Source organism: Dermacentor andersoni, chromosome 5 (genome assembly GCF_023375885.2).
Source record: "Dermacentor andersoni chromosome 5, qqDerAnde1_hic_scaffold, whole genome shotgun sequence".
Classification (NCBI taxonomy): Eukaryota; Metazoa; Arthropoda; class Arachnida; order Ixodida; family Ixodidae; genus Dermacentor; species Dermacentor andersoni.
The window spans coordinates 60,460,851-60,479,748 of NC_092818.1; the positions used below are offsets into that span (position 1 = coordinate 60,460,851).

At 48.8% G+C, this 18,898-nt stretch overlaps 1 non-coding gene across 1 annotated transcript; it reads right to left on the reverse strand.

Annotated features, from left to right (window-relative positions):
- Positions 1-9,690: 9,690 nt before the first annotated feature.
- TRNAL-CAA (transfer RNA leucine (anticodon CAA)) lies at positions 9,691-9,763 on the reverse strand. Its single transcript has one exon. It is a non-coding gene; the product is annotated as a tRNA-Leu (tRNA).
- Positions 9,764-18,898: the final 9,135 nt, after the last annotated feature.

The window sequence follows — 18,898 nt, forward strand, 5'->3', positions numbered from 1 at the left end:
GCCAGAAAATTTTCATGAAAACAGCCAGGGAAGGCTTCGAAAAAGTTCGGCGAATTTTAAAATGACAACATAGGTATGCTGTCTTGTTAATGTCATACAAAGTTTCCAGAGAATCTCTCTGTTAAACATATTTTTAAAACGTTGTACCTTATAAAACGTTGAGGGAAATTGGTCCCATGTATTGAAAAAAGAAGTGAAAGACAAGCATACTGACATAACATTTCTTACTAAATTTTTTTTTTTGCCTTAATTAATCCTGAACCTCGAAACCCTAGAAAAATTTTTCAGCTTCGAAAGCACCTTAAATAATTTACTGTGATAGAATTCATTCGAACTATAGTATCAGTTTTGTTTCCTAGGAGGTGCATGTCTGTCGTGCCATGACACAAAGTGCTCGCGTGGCATTTCGGGTGCTCATGTGGTATAGCTAACTTTGAAACCTGTTAGCATGCCCAAGAGGCGTCATTACCTGTAAGAAACTAAGTGACCATATCAATACAATCAATCTATCTGCCTTCTGTTGAAGTTATGGCGAATGACCCATTGATTTAAGAGAATGAGAAAGACATTTAAATGTGTATTGAGCAAAATAAATTACAATCTTTGGCATGATACTATGAATATCCAGTCACGTCTTCTGAGCGTATCCCTCTGCACGGGCATATTTAACTACCAGCCAAAAAAATGTACAGACAGTCCAACTGGGTAACGTTTCAGCATTAAATTTGCTGAAACGTTACCCATTTGGGATAACTACATTAATGCATCATATATGAACTTGTCATAAAAGGGAACATACTGTTGTTCACCATATCATAAGGTAAAACTTTGTATAATGGTACTGATTTCTATTGACAAGCAGCCATTAGTCATAGTTAAACCGGATTGAGTATTGACTTAGATGGTTTGAGCAAATATATTAAGCTGCTTAATGAACATACAAATAATACACACTTGTTATTTTTGCCTCATATTGCTGCATCTACGTATTTGCAGCATACACCTGCAGCACCTTTGGGACTAATGACAAAAAGGTCAAGGCCAGCCTGGCGACCATGCTTGCCAAGGGGAAGTATTGTAAATATTTAGTCTCTTTCCATAATACCATAAGACATGTATTTTAAGAAATTCATCCATTATATCGTGCAATAAAAACAATTCAATGCCGGTGCACTTGTTTTCTTTATCGCACTCCATGGTTCAGCACTGCAATTCTTTGTTTATGGAACATATATAAAAGTACAGCTGGTTAATCTACTAACGTTAATCCGTAAGTGCAAATGAAAAGCAACTGGTGCACATGCATAAATAAATTCAAATTTTTTTGCTACCATATGTAAACAATAATGTAAGCTAACTTCTATAGAGCACATAGCTATGGACTTATGGCCTTATACACTCTTTGTAGACTTGTCTATAAAATGTCTGTCTATAGACTGTCTATAGATCATTGAAAATTCATGTTTGTCGACAAATGTCCGCAGAATGTTTATAGACAAAAGTGTATAGGATTATATAGTTCTGTTTTTGTAGACTAAAGTCTATGGAATGCCTATGGGCGAATGTCTATAGATGGCCGATAAACATTTCCCTAAACACATTCTATAGACTCCAGTCTACAAAAATAGAACTGTATAACCCTATACACTTTTTTCTATAAACATTCTGCGGACATTTGTCTACAAAGGTATATTTTCATTAATCTATAGACAGTCTATGGACTCAGACGTTTTATAGACTAGTCTATAAAAAGTGGATGGCCACAAGTCTATAGACTGTCTATTGACTAGTCTAAATAAATGTCTATAGACTTCATAGACAAATGTCTATAGACTGTATATAGACGTTCTATAAAAATGGGTCTAAGGGTTATCCATACTACCTTCATCGCTTCCATCTTAGCAGCACCTCTGATCTGTGCGCGTGCGGTGCTACTTGTGTGGATGAGACCCATTACTTGACCTCCTCCACGCGTACCGCGCACGTTGCGTCGCAATTGCGAACCCTCTAGGGCCTCAAAAATATTTCGCCTGACGTTTATCCCGCCTTGATACAATCAAAACGATTCCGCGCCCTGCTCCTGCAACTGGTACACCTCATCACTCTTTCTGTTTCTTCCTCTTCCGTTCCTGCTTCTTCAGCTCTTCCTGATGCGCATAGCCCCCTCCACCGTCTCACTCATGTTTCACTGTTTCATACTGCTTTTGCATGACTGTTCTTTGCCATCCGCACTGTATAAGCCAACTATGGCGGGGGCTTTCCCGTGCTGGATGGCGCTAACCGCATCCCTCATTCCCATTACTATCCGCTTTCTCTTCACCTCTGTTATCAATCTCCTTGTGTAACCCACCATTGTGTCAGAACTTTGCAGGGCACCACCCTGATGGGCCTCGTGGTCACCTCCTACTGCACACTACCCTGCTTACCAGACCACTGGCATCGAGTCGAGGCAGCAGGCGTCCGACTGAGAGGAAGGAGACACCGGCGCATGTGAAATAATGCAATAAAACAGAAGTTTTGCGGGTCCCTGCGTGGTCGTCGGCGGGTGGCCCTGGGGAGCGGTCTGGTTCTTGGTGCGGGCGCTCCTTGCAGACATTAATCTGTTTCTTTCCGGGGGCAGTTTTCCGAGTCCTTTGATAATGCCTTTTCCACCCACTAACTTGCTTGTTTAGCTGTTCATTTCTGATATTTCCAAGCTTATCTCCGCCTTGTTATTATATATTGGTTTCTTTCTCTAAATTCATCTTGGGTTGCCTCTGCAGCACCTTTTCATTTTTTTCTAATTGGTCTTTCTGCCTACTGGTCCTTTCATTGTTCGGAGACATAAAAAAGGAATGGACTGAGCGGCGCCTGTTCGAGTACCGTGACCCTCTCTTGGAATGAGGCCTGTCAGAGGCACTGGACGTGTGGTTCGTCTACACCTCCAGTTCAACACTAAGTACAGCCGGCCGTCGAGGCTGGCAGTATCAACGTGCCGTACGGCAAGAACCATGCCTCCGGTGCCATCTGTATGTGGAGGGAACACTTCCGGCGGAAGAAGAAATAATGTGACGCCATATCCGTTAAAAACAGAAGCGACGTCATTTTCTTTTCGAAAGCGCGAAATTTGTTTTGTTAGCCTGCCTTTAGAGCTATATATTCAAATGCCCCGCCATTCGACTTTTTTTAATTGCGACAGCGTGCCTTCTGGCATAAAGAAATATTTAAACAAGTAGATACACTCCAGATTCGCGGAGGAAGTCCAGCAATGTCCGGTGGTGGGGCCCCAAGATCCAACTTTCTACATCTGGCGGCCGACCTGGGGGTGGTCCACATCGAAGCAGGTGTTTCTGGCGGAGGGCATGTAGAGAAGGGCAAGTTCAGAGGAGGTGCCCAGTGTCCACCTCGCAGACAGGAGCGGGACAGAAGGGACAGGAATCGCTGATGAAGGCACGGTACTGTGCCGATTACGACCAGGTTACCGCAGGGGTGAGGGCGACACGGGGGCGTAACCTTCGTAACAAGACCTCTTCCCAGCGCGCTAGGCCGCCAGGGAGGTCGGTGCCACACGGTGGGAGATGTGCTCGTGTGGCGCGCCGAAAGTGTTCTTTTTCTGTGAGGAGCCTTGTCTCCGGAGAGGTGGGGGCCAGTTGAAGTGGACGCGAAGGTTTGTTATGGCTCGCTGCATCCACTAAGGCTTGTGTGGGATGTGCATTGCGACGTATCCATTGCACACGTACTGTAACGGATAATTTCTCCACTGTGTCCTGAATATTCGACTTTATGGGTGCTTCGAGCTTTCAGTGCGGAAAGCGATGCAGGAAAAGGCCAGCCGTACGGTTGTCGAAATCGCACCCCTGCGCAGAACATACTTTCTTTGGAGGCCGACGAAAGCTTTAGGTGTAGAGTGCTCATCCTATCGTCGGACGCCAAGCCCGTCGCCCAGCGCTGTCACACGAAAACAACTACACAATTATCTGACGGCCGTAACTCCCTACGTTTGACTGAACAGGTTAAGAAGCGATGAAGGAACCCGCGTCACCAAATTCAGACAAACTTCGACAAGCAAAAAAGCACAAAACGTGAGGGGAGCGACTTTCAACAGGTGAATTTTACGAGCGCGCCTTTCCGCTCATTTCAAGAGGTGCATTGCATTGCGGATGATAACGGCGTCAACGCCCCCTGTAATGATGGGCGCTGAAAAGAAATTTATTTGTTAATAATATAAAATTTAAATAAACTTGTATTTTCTTAACTCGTCGCGAATACATGAAGTTGACCAGGAATTTTATTTTCGTTGAATGAATCTAACTGCATCTCGCTTGAATTAAAAAACGCCTTTTTCTTTCCCATTGTTTGCTGCCTCAAAACATAGTCGCGCTTCAATCGCTGCTCCCATAACCATCCTTGCTGATGTCGGTGACCATTTTTACTGAACCGCTTTTCGCACGAAGCTTCGCGACCTATTTGGATCGACCTTGTCAGAGCCACAAAGCGACAACTACCAGCTCGCCTCCCTTCGAACAACAGCGAACCATGGGACGACCACTCAGTCTTTCTTTGACTTTACGCGTTCAGGACATTTATATTGCGTGCGATTTCTCCCTTTTTCTAAATTTAGCCTCGCGCCTTGACTATCGCGTTAAACTATCTCTGATGTGTTTCGACCATTTGCCTCGTTGTCTCGTACCTCACGAGATGTTTCTTTTTTACTAGTGCTTTTGACGAATGCTTTCTCATATCTTTCCACAAAAATATGTGATGAATTTCGCAATCACCAAGGCAGGAATAAATGACAATTCCTACCAGCCAGAAATATTTCGGAGGCCCGTACGAGCGGCAGCTGCTCAGCCTCGCGAATCGACAAGCCTGCCTGTTCGAGATCACAGCGATGTGCTGTTCGCCCATGTCGACACGTTTACGTACCTTCGTGATGTGGACCTGCCCCGACCAGCGTCGAGGCTGAAACGTGTCAAGAATTATCCTTTCAAATAGAGTGTCAGAGGAAGAGGCAAGTGGCTGTCACAACGGTATGCAAGAGGAAAAGGATACTGTGTTTGCTTTTTTCCTTCGATATTCTTCCTCCCACTCTCTTTTCACGTGACTCATTTGAATTCTCCGCCTCTATAGTGTCTGAAAAGTGTGCTAACTCAAGCAGTTTGATGTGCACATATCCGAAGAAACGGCGCTTTTGAACGGACCAGCAGCAGACGACAAACACGAGCGCTGCTAAGCTTTCGCTATACAAGTAAACATTGTGGTTCATTATATCTAGTGTCATGCGTGAGAACAGACCGATCAAAGTATAATATTGACATTACTTCGACTGGCTCTTACTTCCATCTAACTGGGTTTGCAGCGGCGCGCAGCCCTCTCACGATACAGACGAAAAATGTCTGCCCCAGTCGAACGTGCCAGCAGCTCCCAAAGCCATCTGATTAACCGCGTGATCGATTTCGTGTCAGTACTCGGTCGCGCTCCCAGATTGAAGGCACTAGCGCCTCCAAGCGATCTGAGCTGGAGAACGGTGCTTTGAATAAACCCCATGAATGTGTTCAAATCGCTAAAGTTTGACCAGCCGAATGTTAACCGCACAACGTGAGCGCTCGAAAGCGAACAGTCGAATGTACCGTCAGTTTCGCGCAGGCGAAAGCAAGGAGATCCATCTGTCGGTGGTCAGCAGAAACAGAGGCCTAGGGATACACAGCGGGAGAAAACAAGGCCCATGAGGTCATTCTCCATGAAATGCAATATACTGAAGACAGTAGGGACTCACTCACGGGAACCGCTCAATTGGCAGTTCTACTTGGAAATGGCGTTCAGTTGGAAAATCAATTAGGAATCCCTTTAGGCTAACTTAAATTGCGCGAAAGTGGCGACAACAGCGCATACTCGCACTCTGGATTCACACCATAGAAGCAGGAATAGACCTTGTCATATCATCAGTGCACACAATTGCCAATTACGCCTGCGGCAGAAGCGCGCAACCTGAAATCGTTTGAAAGGCAGGCTGCAAGGTACACAAATCAATAAATACTTATATTGTAAAAATATTTATGCATTACATTAGGTATTCTTATTACATGATGTATTATTATGTAGTATTATATTTATGTACCATGTATTACAGGCTGAGTGTTCTGCAATATTTTTTTTTCTTTTTTACTTCATTGATGTATCACAGAGTGACACGCTGAGTGTTGTGCAATATCGTGATTTGGGCGGCGACTGGCGCATTGTCAGGCGTTCAGTTGCCTTTTCGCCACCCATTTCCGCTGTACATCTGGATAAGTATGCTTGAACTAATGATGAAATAAACCACTCAAACCATTCAAACGTGACGCACGAGACACAGTATCTAAGAAATTTAATATGATTTGTGATTTTCGAGCTGGACTAGAAACAAAATATACAGACAGCAAAGAGCTACCCCTCATACCCGAGAAAACGTACTGTGATCTCCGGAACTCGGCGTCGAAAAAAAAAAAGATTTCGCGCAATGCGGAGACGCTATGGATTCACCGGAGACCCAGTAATCAAGTAATCAGGGTAGAGCTGACCGCCTGGCAGAGGTGACAAGCGCAAGTGAAGAAACAGCAAAAGAAAGAAATAACAGCAACCAAAACAGGCCTCCAGTACCTTGGCGATCCAATGACGGGCCGCACGAGTACCAGGCTCGGTGAACAGCAGATGGCCGTGTCCGCAACAACAGCCGACGCGGACTTCCTGGGACACGCCGCTGAACGCGGATACGCGAAGGCTGGCTGCGGCCAGTCCCCGTCCCGTCTACGAACCTAAGCTGGACAGGTGTGCACCAGGAGCGCAAGCCGGCACGAGTCCCGTTCTGCCGGAGCGTGACAGCTACCGAGCGATGGTGCCTTCGCCACATCAGCCGGGACAAGGTTGACACCGGACACCAGCGACGACGGACCATAGAGCGCGTTCTCACGACATCCGCGACGGATATACCAGTGCTGTAAGCGCCACGACCCTAGCGTGTAAATAATCGCCTTACAGACGTCGATCAACGTGATGGTGGGACCGCAGAACGTAATTAGGGAGGACGCATTCCGGGTGGAAAAAGTGTTGCAACATAACTTCATGTAATTTAAAGTGTGCCATGGCTATTTCAACTCGCCATTCAATCGATGTAGTGTTTTTGCCGCACCTTGCGTTCATGTGTTCATTCTGTCTGATCAGCGGACATACCAACCGCTGACGTAACGGACTGCATCATGCATAAAGGCACTGTACCACGAGGAGCAGAAGCAATTCAGAGAAGAACGTGCAGAGGTACGAGATGCGGCGAAGGAAGATGAGAGAACCAAAGCAGCTGAGCAGAGAGCGAAAGCCGCGGACAACCGTGCGTATAGGAACCTAGTGATAGAAAAAGAGCTGACGGAAAAGAAATTTCAGTTGCGCCCGAGTACCGCTGGCATAGAGGTGCGAGTTAGGAGATCAGATGCTGCACCTCAGCGGAGAGCGGAAGTGTGTTCCCAAATGCCAATCACGCCATTAGACTAAATGCGAGACGACCTCGACGCGTACATAGATCGTTTCGAGAGAATAGGAATTGGACAAAGCTGGCAGAAGAGCGGCTGGGCGACTGGATTGAGCATGTGTCTTGTGAGGAAAGCGTTGGCCGTTTCCTGCCAGATGTCAGCGACTGACGTGCTTGAATAGGACGTTGGAATCTTGCATTGTGCCACTAATCATGGGCATAACGATTGCGTCGCACTTACAAGGGGAGGCCCAATACCATTCGACTGTTGACCACACCCCGCTGTTGGTATGCGCCATGACCGAAGCAAAACGAACGAAGATCGGTACTGACATGAACAATTAGTGACTCACTTTACACATACTGGTATATCTTATATTCATACTTGAGGAAGACGAAGACGAAGTGATCTGAGCAAGCGTCGCTTCCTGCCTTGCTGCGCTAGTTTTGTCGTAGCGGAGGCTTAATTGTGCTTCTTGGACGAGAAGTCGTCCGAAGCGATGGTAGACAAGCCACCACTTGCGTCGAGCACGCCTCTTCGCACTGCGTCTCACAGGGACATATTGTAAGGCTTGCAACGTAGCCATGGAAACGTCCGGTTCCTGTTTCTCCAACAGCGAGCCAATGGACTCCGACAACGACTACACCGTCGTGGAGGGCAAGCGACTGAAAGGAAAATACCGCAAGACAACCAAAGACGTGAGTGAGCAAGGCCCCAACACCGACTTACAGGATTGCTTTTGTGCCGCTCGACTAAGAATTTAAATTCTGTACACAGACAGATTTTTAACACCTACATTGGTTATGTGTCTCCGAAAGAAATTAAAGAAGTGCGTTTCAACACCAAGAAAAATGTAGCCACAGTGGAAGTAGCGACGCAGGCCGCCCTAGAAAAATTGGAAACTGTGCGCATACTAGGACACATAGAAGTCCAGTCGTTCGCCGTGCACAGTGGTCGCACTAGGACAGGTGTTATCTCCTATGTCGTGATTGACATCAGCGACGAAGAGCTACAAAGGCTTCTGTCTTCAACAGTGAAGGTCATCGATTTTCACCGCTTCGGTCGCTTGACGAGCGCCAAGCATCTTTTCGAGGGTTACACGCTACCTGATCATGTCAAGTTGGGCTACGTGAGACACCCGGTGCGCCCTTATGTGCCCCGACCATTGCAATGTCACAAGTGCCTAAAGCTAGGCCATGTCAGCGCTGTCTGCACAGGCCAGACGGCATGCCTCCGCTGTGCCGGCAGCCATGACGTATCTTCATGCACAGTAAGGCAAACGAAGTGCTCGAATTGCGATGGACCCCACGAGGCCAATTCCAAGGATTGTCCTAAACAGAAAAAGGAGAAAAAAATACTGAACCAAATGAGCAAGACAAGTATGTCCCACAAGGAGGCGGCAGCGTCAATGCGACACCGGAGGAGACGAACGCGTCGGCGGCGTGGACAAGCTGTAGGTCCAGACGAGAGCTTCATAGCTCCAATTCCGCAGGTCCAGCAGAAGGTAATTGAATCAGCATTGATAGATCTCTCCAAACCATTGTGTCAAGCGAGCAGCGCAAGCCCGGAACCGAATGTATGGCCACGCTTACCGCCGCGCACCCGGGCCTCAGACTGTCAGCGCGAGCAAGGGCAGTGCACTCAGACATCACCATCGGACTCTGTCATCAAAGCCATGCTACGACAAATAATCGCCGCCCTGCAGCTGCTACTGTCCGGTTTAAATAAGCCAGTGGCGCTAACAGCGGCAAAAATTATGAACGCTATAGACAGTCTCTTCGCTACGTTGCAGTAACTTATACCTCTGCCCGCGAAGATGACTCTGCTGTGCTGTGAAGTGTACACAACGCATTACACAGAAACATTATGCTGTGCAGCTCTCATCATATTCACCATACCACCACCTTCCTTCCTCTTCACATCGTGTCTTTTATTTCCCAAACTCCTTCCCCAGAGTGGAGTAGCAGGCTAGAGGCATTTCACTCAGGCCGACCTCTCCACCTTTCTGCCATTGAATATATATAATATGTACATATATATATAAACGAGAAAACGGGGGGTTAACCGAGGGGCCCGATTTTTATTAGTAATATCATAAGAAGCCAACAAACACTGACACCAAGGACAACATAGGGGAAATTACTGTGCTTAATAAATGAAATAAAGAAACGATAAGTTAATGGAAATTGAAGTGGATGAAAAAACAACTTGCCGCAGGTAGGAACCGAACCCACAACCTTCGCATTTTGCGTGCGATGCTCTACCAATTGAGCAACCGCGGCGCTGTTTCCCCATCCACTTTCTTGGGTATTTATGTGTCCTAGTAGAACCCTGGAAGTGTTAGCCAGCGCCACCATTCACAGACCTTGACAGCGGACATGGAACGTCTTTTTTGCCGCAGGCGTCCCGAGAACGTGATCTTTTTGGGCGAAGGCGACTGATCAATAAACCCGCATATGCTACCTGAAGGCATCAATGTAGCCGGATTGGAGACCCTCGTTGGTAATAAACGAGAAGAAAGGGGGTTAACCGAGGGGCCCGATTTTTATTAGTCATATCATAAGAAGCCAACAAACACTGACACCAAGGACAAGATGGGGGAAATTACTTGTGCTTAATAAATGAAATAAAGAAACGATAAATTAATTGAAATTGAAGTGGATGAATAAGAAACTTGCCGCAGGTGGGAACCGAACCCACAACCTTCGCATTTCGCGTGCGATGCTCGACCAAGGTCTATGAGTGGTGGCGCTGGCTAACACTCCCATCTTTGGCAAAATGGCAACAGATGACGTTTTCATTATTTTCCTATCATGAGACCAACATCGTGCCATTCCGCTGAACATGACGATACCTTTTTCGAATTCACACCTATAGCAACTAACGCACTGTGATAGTGTGTGCGGTGTCCATAGTGCTGTGAGCTGCGCCAACGAAACCACAAACTTCCCCACGAAGGAGGAGGAAAAGATGAATGGAGCGCAGGAAGAGCATCGTGCAGCAACGCAGAAGCAAGCAGTTCCAGGCCGCAATGAGCTCGCCATATCCCGGGCCAAAAGCCCTGCTTCTGCTTAGTGACTTTACCTGTCTGGCAGCCCATCTACGGGCCACGATCCTGAGCACTTCCACCGTCATGAGTTGCACCCCGGCGCCTGCTTGATTACATTTTGGTACCAGACTGCGCATGGCCTACCGTGCCACCTGTAACTCTGTGACGAGTGGAAACCAGCGCATGGGACGAACAAAATGAAAATGAGTAAGTGCATGCGGTGGTGCGCGAAGGCGTAGCATGCGGAGAGCGCGTGCCGGGATTCGATTTCGGATGGCTCGGCAGAAGGAGCTCGGACAGGCAAGGACCTGGTGAGACGTGCTCCAGCGGTGGTCGAGACGGCTACCGGTTTGCCTTGGCGCCTGCCTGTTCATGGAGCACAGCGGGGCCAGCCCACAAACGAGTGTCTAACGGTCCACTCGGGCAGCTGTCTGGGAATCCTCGGGACCAGGGAACGGCTCCGGTCGCGGATGGTCCATCCTGTTGGCCGCGCGTGCCGCCTGAGGCCCACCGCCGTAACCAGACAGCGCTGCAGCTCGCGTCGCCACCGCCAGTGCTGACGACCCGCAGGAGCCAGCGGAACTCGCCTGCCACTGCCAGTCACGCGCACGAGCCCGAGTGGTGAGCTTCTTCCGCGCCCCGGTGCCGGGGTGCGACAGCTTCGCCTGACGTCACGGCCGCGGTCAGTCGGCATACCGTGGTGACTTCGCCGTGGTACTGCGCGTGGTTGAGTCACCCGACGAGCAGGAACGGACGCTTCATGTCGACGAGCACTATTTCGTGGCCACGGACGATTAGGTGCGCACCGCGAAGCCAATTCTAGACATGGTAAAGTATTTGTCGCACCCTTGTGTTTAGGTCTGTGTTTGAAAATGTCATGCGCGTCCTGGTATAAAGCGTATAAAGACAACCATTGTGTGTTGAGACCCTGCACCCACAAACCTCTATCACAACATCACAACCTCGTCTATCCATGCATTCGTCGTGGTGTGCCTACTCGCCGCCAGTTCCACGTCGACGTCTGACTCTAATTTTAACCCGAATACTCTCAAATCCTTCGTCTCTGCGCTTTAATAGTCTGTTAATGCTGCAGACTGCCTCATTCCTCTCGCCAACGGGGGTTCTGCCGCACTCGCCGTGACCATGTGAACCTTCCCTGACACGCAAAGCCTAATAAAAAGATATGGGAACATATATATACGCGGTAGCTAGTGCATGTCGGGATAAAAACGCAATGACGGTCCACACGAAGGATTTTAGCGCAAAGCAGGCGCTTTAAGTAGATGAGCTTGGGGCAACGGTGGACCGGCTATCATGCACCTCTACTGCGAACACGGGCTGCAAATTATGAACAGCATGGTAATCTGAACACAACATTGAAAACGCATACAGTGCTAATTGGATTAACATTTCCAAGACTTCCCCAGCGATGGTGGCAATAGAATACGGGTGGCGGGTGTGGCAGGAATTGACCTCGTAATGCCATTAGTATACCGAATTGCCGTTGGCATTGCGACAATGGTCACGCTGCAACAAAATTAACGTACGCGCGAAAAGCGCGCAACCCGGAATCATTCGAATATGCAGATTCGTTTATATGATTTCTGAACAAGAATTCCAGCGCAATTTCAAGATAGAAAAGAGCTGATCTCAACGCGCAAATGCACGATGAACTCAGGAACTCGGTGCCGATCAAAACAGATTTTGCACGATGAGGAGACCATACACCAATGCACCAGAGACTCAGAAATCAGCAAAGAGCTATGGCTCACTTTTTCGAAGTCTGAGAATTTTGAAGTTGTTATTACACGCTCTTTCAACGTATATGTTGTAACAAAGACGAAGAGGTGCACTTGGACTAGGGCGCTAGCATGGCAGGCGTTTGGACAGAAAACGACGAGGCAGAGCAAAGACGCCATTAACAAATTGGTTGCCTACGTATCCTATTCCCTTGGAGTAGAAATTTCGACCCAATTCGAAGTAATGAAGTCCTCCTCACTAAATTGTGCTGTCGTGTATCTCTCTCAAACTGTTATCTGCACAGAAATAATCTGAAGTCCTCTCCTTTGCGCTCATATTGTGGTGGTGATCGCATGATAAACCTCTTTTTTATCATGCTGCCATTTCTCAGCTTTAAGGAAAATATTTTAGCAGGACCATTTCACTGTGTTGAAGCTGGCCGTTCCCGATATTCCGTCTGGCGGCACCTCTTCTCAAGGACATTGTCATAGGGATTTCCGCGCAGTTGTTGATTACATTGTAACTGAACCAGGACAATTTAGTTGCTAAATATTTTAAATATTTGTGTTGACTTTACTAACCAAACTAATAAAATAAACAATCAACTAAGCTTACTAATCAAAATTTATTAGTGATTCTTTCTAAATTTATCTAATTACCTTGATAAGTCATCCGATTCTTAGCAAAACCAACTTACTGGGCATAAACCTGTAGGGGCGCGACTATCGCCTCCAGAGCCAGTGAACAAGAAGACAGCTCATGTGCATGTAGCGTAACAATAGAATGCGCTAGCTCGCTCGATGTGAGCGGCCGCAGTATCGGCCGCTCCCGATTCTCGCTGCCACCATGGCTGACTGGCTGGCTGGCTGGCTTACGTGACCCGTGAGACTACAGCGACTACCCCTTCGCACCGCCTCCCACAAATTGGTGACCCCGACGACCAAGCACAGCCAGCGTCAGCGCACCGACTCTACCAAGGCGAGTGATGTGGCCTCACGTGGTCCGGCAGACGTCCAACGGTTGTACATCCTACATCGACATGCGGACATCCGGCTCATACAGCTGGATGGCCACTTCCGAATCAACAAGGTTCCAGGCTCCCGCTGCACATCAGATTCCGGCTGCCACCTCCCAGTCATGACTTCTACGAGGATTTGCAGACAGCCGTCCTTGCTCACTACGGCACCTCTAGCGCTCCGTCTTATATAACAGCTAGCGCAATCTGAACCATCGCGTCATTACGCGTCTTGTCGTCCCACATCGCCGGCGTTCGCTTGTGCTGATCGTCGGCACGCGCCGGCCCCAGCATCAAACTGTAGCGCCCACCGACGCCGCAACGCAGGTCGCTTTGGTCCGCGCTCTGAAGAAAATAGTTTGGCGGCGCGTGCGCGAGGTTCGACCTCAGCACGCGTAGTGTCGTTCTAGAAGCCAGCCACGCTGGTCGCCGCAGCCGCCGCTCCACTCGCCGCCTCCGCTGTTCTCCTTAATTAAGTGAGGGATGACGGCAATGCTCACTGGCCGCCGTTACTTCCTCCTGCAGTGGTGACCCGGGAGAACGCACCTTGCACCGAGCGACACGCTGCCATGGCTCACTGGCGGGAGCCACAGTTCGACCCACCACTACCACCGTTCCGGTCGAGCTACGTCAGCGCATGGTTCGCGCAGTTCGAGGTGGCTATGGAGCTGAAGAACTGGCTCCAAGAGTTCAAATACTAGGAACTCCTCTACGTCCTGCCGCTTGATCTCCAGCTCCGCCTCAGAGTTCCGTCGCCTGGCCCGGCCCGTGCGACGAGCTGCGGCAGTCCGCCTTGCACTTCTACGGCGCTGCGTATATCGCGCTCTTCCCGAGGTTGACCGCACGGTGCGCGACTCATCTCTGCCGGTGCCCTCACGGCCAGTACCAGGCACGTCTCTTACTGTGCCTGTGGGTCATCGTCAGCCGGCCGGCGTTCTTCGCTCGATCTGACGTCTCGATCTGACGTCTCGTCGGCAGACAAATAGGCTACCGTGCGGTTCCCGATCTCATCACCTCCGATGCCACCAACGATGGCACGTGCCAGCGGTGACTTCGCCCTCCCGACGCCGGATCCCGCGTTGCACGCCAACAGGAGTCCCGAGAGGGCTACCCGGGTGTACCGCTGGGGAGCCTCGTGACTGGTCGCGAGCCACGGAACCGAGGTCCTGCCCGTGTTCCGTTCTTGGCCAGGTCCCGAGATCTTGCAGTTCCTATGCGCTCGGGAGTCTGGCGCTCTTGCAGTTCCGGCGTCTGCCCGTGTCCCGTGCCTGGCCGGGTCCTGAGATCTTGCAGTTCCTCTGCGCCCGGGAGTTTGGTCCTCTCGCAGTTCCGGCGTTGGAATCTTGAGCCACCAAGCAAGCGGCTGTCGCTGCGTCCCCGCCACACGGCCTACCCCAGCTGTCTCCAACGCATACGGCGTGTCAGCGATTTTTTCAACTAAAGTTCCTTCCACATGTGAGCAACCACCGGGGGGGGGGGGGGGGGGGGGGCATATGCCGCGACGCCCGGACTTTGCGCGTTATTCGGCGAGTGACTGATCTCCGTAGTATACCCCGTCGTAAGAGACTTGATAGGCTAGAAGATAATCTGCTAGAGAATATCCCTTGTTTATTTGTACGAGAATAGTGTGAATTATATGTCCGCCTGTGCAACCCGTCCCATTACCACCTTCGAGTCTTTTTTTTCACGTCACAGCACGTAAACAAATGTGACGGTCCACGTCAATAACCATCTCGACAACGTCGGTACCGAAGACGCGAAGCTGGCGGCGAGTCTGAAGTCATCTTACGTTGATGACTTGCTTATAGGAGTAGATACATACAAAGGAGGCCTTGACGTTTACTAACGGAAGAAGGCAATCATGAATGACTCCTGAATGAACTTCCGAAAGTGGAGAATAATAACGAGACACTGCAAGAGATTTTACTAACAAAGGAACAGCCGATAGATGGAGGCACTAACGATGGTACGGTTGTATTGGGCATGCAGTAGGGTCCAAAATAACAGTTTCGAGTTTATTCTGAAATCAGTAACCAAATACTTAACGTCAACAAAGACAAATGCAAAACAGTATTTGCTGAAGACAGCATCCAGGATCTTTGATCCTGTTGGAGAACTTTCTCCTTTCACAAAGACAGCGAAACGTCTATTTCAACTATTGTGGGTTCAGAACGTTTCGTAGGACGAAGAGTGGCCGAAGGAAATTAATACGCCTCCGAGTAAATGGTGCACGGGCTTCCTACAGCTCGGCTCGATTAGAATTGAGCGCTGCCTAAGAAGCAGTCTTCAAGGAATCACGGATACGACGGAACTCCGCATTTTTGTGGATCTTAGCTTGAGAGTATATAGTACATGCGCATATCTGAAGGCCAACAAGCTGCAAAGCGAGTCTTACTGCACTCACAGCAGCAAGATGTCGCATTGCACCAATGAAAACGCTCACGTTGCTGAAATTGGAACTAATGGGCATAGCTAACGGAGAAAGTTTGTTGAAGTATATCCGATCTGCGTGGGATTTCTGACAGTTTCCGTGTGTTATGTGGACTGGCTCTACTATTGTTCTCAGTTGAATCCGAGGAAGCGCGGATAAGCTGAACCAGTTCGCTAAGAATAGAGCGTGAAAAATTTCAAGTGTAACAATCCCCGAAGAATGGCATTACTGCCCAGGACAAGATAATCCGGCAGACATGTTCACACGCGACTTATCTGCAAAGACTTTTTTGGAAAGCCGCATTTGGCGGAGGGGTCTAGAATGGCTCATGCGAGTGAGTTCAGAACGGCCTGCAGAACCAACTATAGCATCAGAGCGAAAAGTCGAACTAAGATCCGAGTCTACAGTGTTTAATGTCCTCATACAAGTCCAAAAATAAGGTGACACGTTCATCGATTTAACTAGAATCAGTGATTTACAGAAGTTACTACGTATCACTGCGCTGGTATTACGGTTTGTTGGTAGATGCCGTCATACTCGAAAACCTTGCCAAGAAAACTTTTTGCAGGAGGAATCAGGCACGCTGAAGAATTATGGATTCTTCGGGTTCAGAAATAAGTTTTCTAAGATATCTGTCAATTGCCGCGCGTAAATGCTATTAACAATAATTGTGCGCCGAGACATCTGCATGCACTCTTTGTTCCCAAAGGAGAACTTCCCCTTGCAATGTGACTTCAAGAGATGGATAGTACCTACCAGAAGAAACACCCTGTCATTCGTCCCTATAAACATCCGTTTACAAGACTGATTATGACAGATGCAGACTGCCGTGTTCCACATGGTAACGTATCAGGCAAGAGGCCAAAACAGTAATGAACGCCTATTTTTAGTGAGAAGAGCACAATGCAAAACCGGCACATGTGAAGTATGTTCCTATGACCGTAGGCAAGATCGGAATGTCTCGACCTTTCGAAGCTGTGGGAGTAGATTTTGCAGGCCCGCTTTACGTAAAACAAAGGGAGCTTGATTCTAGCACCACTAAGCCTTTTTTTACTAGAGCGGTGCACCTTGAACTGACAAGTGGCCTCTCAAAAACGGTCTTCCTCTTTGTATTTCGCAGATTTCTATCGGGCAGAGGAGTTCCTCTATCTATTCTGACAAAGCCCTGGCATTCAAAAGAGCATCACGGGACTTGCAAAACTTGTGGAGCGTTATGAATGGCTCACCTTTTGCCACTTTCCTTGTTTCCCATCGCATCTAATGGAAGTTCATTGTAGCGAGTACAACATGATAGGGAGGATGGTGGTAGAGATTTATATCGTCAAGGAAGTTGGTGCTACGCAAGACACTTGGAAAACACACGCTCGATAGCGAAACGCTAACGGAATTACTGGTGGAAGTCGAGGAACCCAATGCCTTATGATGCGTTTGGCCATTCGGAAGAATAGCTGAGGTCTATCCTGAACGTCACGGATATGTACAACCTGTCGAGTTCAGACTCAGGACAGAAAGTTAACAAGATTTGTGCAAAAACGGCACCCACTAGAGATGACATCTATTTCTTCGGGCCGGGAGAGTGCAGAGAAGGAAATGCTATAATAAAAAATGGGTGTTCGTCGAGAAAGAAGGCGGATGAGGTTTGATAGGGCCCTCGGTGTACGAATCAGTCTCGCCTTGTTTAATACTGATCGTGGTGCTTTAACAACGAAGCGTCGTCGCACTTGCAGAAATTCGCCTAGACTACTCCAACAAGTGAGTGCTCTCTATCATGTATATTATAGTAGGGTGGATATTATGTTGATCGAGCTTAGCATGTGAAAGCCCATTCCAGTTCAGTGCGTTGGGAATAGTCGATGAAATTCATTTTTATAAAGAATATATGGCTACAAAAGCCGTTTGGGGCACTGTTCAATTTCTCAATGGTGCAGAGCTTCGCCTTGCAAAGTTTCAAATAAATGCCAATATCGTGCCTGACCACACAAACCGCGCATGATAATTATGCATAAATCTGCTCCACGCCTTCTCTGACTATAGCGTTCTTCGCATTGCTTTTCAGTAAATCAAACGAGAAAACTGATTTTTTAAATAAGAAAGCTGCGTGTCGTTTCATTCAGTAGGTATATTAACGGTGAGAACAATTTTCATAGCTCATCGCTCACCTCAATATTTGCTCGTTGCAGAAACAATTGCGACCACTTGATGCAACAACGAGTGTTTCCGGGGCAGCTGCAGCTAGCAAGATATAGTCGGCTGCCCCTGTCATTGTGGTATGATGCGCGTGACGTCGGACTTGGGTTGAGACGTGTCGACGATTGCAACACAATCATTGGTCCCGGAAAAAGAATAGCAGACAGGCGGCGGAAAGCTGAAGAGGGAGAAGGAAAAAAACAGGAGCGTGAGCTGCGGGGTCTCTCGAAAGCTGCCGACAAGGAGACGGCGCCGGTTCGTGGAGCGAGAATAAGAAAAGCGTGCCTAGGCAGAGCCAGGAAGCAGCCCTGCTATTCCAAGGGACCGGACTGTTCAGGGGATGTCCACGGACGACGGTCCACGGTCGAGCTGAGCCTGATGGATGGAGCCAACTGACCGGTCACGCGAGAGGACCCGGGCCTACCGCCCAACCTGGGCCCCGCTGACCGTTGCTGAGCGCTGCTTCTGCTCCCCAGCCCGACCGACGCTTCCCGACGAGCGTGGCTACGACCCGTGCGCCAACCGTTCTTAAGTTCTGATCCAGCATCCGATCCTACTGACGTCGCCCGGAGAAGGCAGCTGAAACCCGTTCATCGACCGTGCTGGTCGCGACCATGCTGGCCAGCGTCTACAAGGGACCCGGCCATCTGGTGCGACGCAATTTTTTCCAGGTGAACCCACGTTTGCACGATCATTGTGCGTCTCACTTATCGCGTCGTTAATGGGCGAAGTGAAACGTGCAGAGGAACTGCATAGGTGTGATCGCGCTGCTTGTTGATTCTTGCCAGCTATAACGACGTTTTATTCCGAGTGTTCCTGCATGTGCTGTAAATATAGCTTATTCAATCTCATGACGCGAGGCCCATACCGCGTCCGGTGTCACGCGGGTCTCTGCGGAAGACTACAACCTCATCGCTCTCGTCGGAGGTCAACGCCCACGCTGCGTCGGAACCACGCAGGCCAACGTCCTTTGCCACGTTGGGCCGGAGTCCGAC